Source organism: Cyprinodon variegatus, unplaced genomic scaffold (genome assembly GCF_000732505.1).
Source record: "Cyprinodon variegatus isolate N-32 unplaced genomic scaffold, C_variegatus-1.0 Scaffold140, whole genome shotgun sequence".
NCBI lineage: Eukaryota > Metazoa > Chordata > Actinopteri > Cyprinodontiformes > Cyprinodontidae > Cyprinodon > Cyprinodon variegatus.
In genome coordinates, this window is record NW_015150593.1 from 99106 (window position 1) to 101226 (window position 2121).

The window sequence follows — 2121 nt, forward strand, 5'->3', positions numbered from 1 at the left end:
CTCCTTATTTTCACGGACTTCGAAGGATCCAGTCTAGGTAGACCGCTGCCTTGGAGGATGCAGCCCAGGTTTTCGAACAGAGCTTGAGACAAAGAGAGGGCTAATGAGGAAACTGGGAGCAGGTGTGCACAGAACAAGAGAGGGAAAGAGCTAGGGGAAAAGGAGAACATAAGGGGGCAGCAGAGAGCAACAAATAGAAAGCTGGAAGCCTGGAAATAACAACAAAATAATAATTAAACTACTAGGACAATAAAACACGGAGAAAGGAAAACTAAACACTAACACTAGAAAACAACGAGTAAAGCAAGACTGAACAATAAAAAGAAAATATAACAGAACCAAAACTAAGACAGTAACTGAGAAAAAAAAACCCCAAAGAGCTCAATAAACTAAGAATTAACCCACTAAAACTAGAAAACAAGGAGCAAAGCAAAACTGGACACTCAAAAGAAAAACATAACAGAAACCTGACACTTGTTTAAAGAGAATTTGTGAAAACCAGTTTGATAATCTTTCAATGTTTTATGGACTGCTTTTTAAAAATAAAATCTATAGAAACTATTACATCCCAGCACCAGTTATTTAGTTGCTGTCCTGCTTTGATTTGGTTTATCACATAAAATGATTAAAATAGAATGCTTTTTTGGTTGTTAGGGAACTACATGTTCGTGAACCACTGTTGGTTTTCCTAAATGTGCATTCAGTCGTCTGCTGGTTGCTCTCCAGTAGTCTGAAGGTTATATTTGACAATCCGCACGACGCAGGGAACGTTCTGCCTCGGCATTTCATCTAAAACTGTTTGTTCATTTTATAAGAGTAACTAGGACAATTAGTTTACTCTCTAAGGTCTTTAATGTTCGTAGGTTTACAGTAACTTCCACCCCCCTCTTAACCTCTTTTTCTTCAGGACATTCTTTGCCTCTCGTTCTTACAGCTGACCCACTTCTGTTGGTCATCTCCTCTCTAATCAGTCGTGTCCTACTGTGCGCTGCTCTGCTGCCTCATCTTTCTACTCACGCTAGCAGCTATCTGACTGGAGGAAAGAGGGAATGTAAATCCTTCATTGCAGGTTATTACATGGCTAGTTAAAGTCTAACAATTTCTGCAGATTTTCTATTTACCGTCTCTTCAAATTCTGCAGATGTGGAAAGGCCGTGGATCTCATATATGCTGTCCTTCTTAGAGTTGGATCTTAGCTTAATTAACCAGAAATACATACGTATCATATATTTTCCCTGTATTATTATTGTTTTAGAGTAGTTCAGGTAGAATCAATTCTGCTATCCTGCTTTCCATCATGACTAGATTAGAAAGGAGTGATTGTAAAGAGGCTTTCCATCCAGACAGACTGAGCACCAAAGATATAGATATGAAAATAGCTGGTCAGTAATTAGAAAAGAATAGAATAGAATAGAATAGAATAGAAAATCCCTTTACTGTCCCACATTGGGGAAATTCTGGTGTTCACAGCAACAAAAATTGATACTAGAAAAAATTGTCACACAAATGTGGACCGTAGAAAAATTTATAAGAATGTTATAATAGTGAGGAGTTAAAAGATAACAATACAATAATGTACTGTAAAACAATATGCTGGTGAAGATCATCCAGGTCATAGTCGTTCCAAAAAAGATTAAAAAAAAAAAAATCCACTGGACTTTGTTTCCAAGTTTGAAGACGTTTGGCTTCCCATCCAGGAAGCTGAACATTTTGAATAGAAAAACTTCTTCAAACTTGGAAACAAAGTCCAATGGAATGTTTTTTTTCATTTTTTTGGAATAGTTTAATAATGTAAAACGGTTCACCTGGATAATAAAATAACAATTATAAGATCTGATTCCTTTACTACTAAAACAAAAAATAAAATTTGGGAAGTATAGAAATATTTTCAACATGCAATTTTTGTGTAGCATTTAAATGAAATAGACACATTCTTGTCTATTCTATTTTAAATTGTCTTGTACCTTTTAATGAATGCATGCATCCCAGTAAAATGAAGTTTAATTATGGTTACCAAGTTTTCTTTTTGACAAAAATGGGTAAATATAATGAGTCTCACGTTAATTTTTGTAGCGGAGCATCACCTAGAATTGAACTGCCATAAAACAGATCCTAAACAAC

At 35.5% G+C, this 2121-nt stretch overlaps 1 protein-coding gene across 3 annotated transcripts in view; it reads left to right on the forward strand.

Annotated features, from left to right (window-relative positions):
• LOC107086010 (pleckstrin homology domain-containing family A member 5-like) overlaps positions 1–2121 on the forward strand; it is a 190532-nt gene that overhangs the window by 66842 nt on the left and 121569 nt on the right. The gene's annotated exons all lie outside the window — the stretch shown is intronic.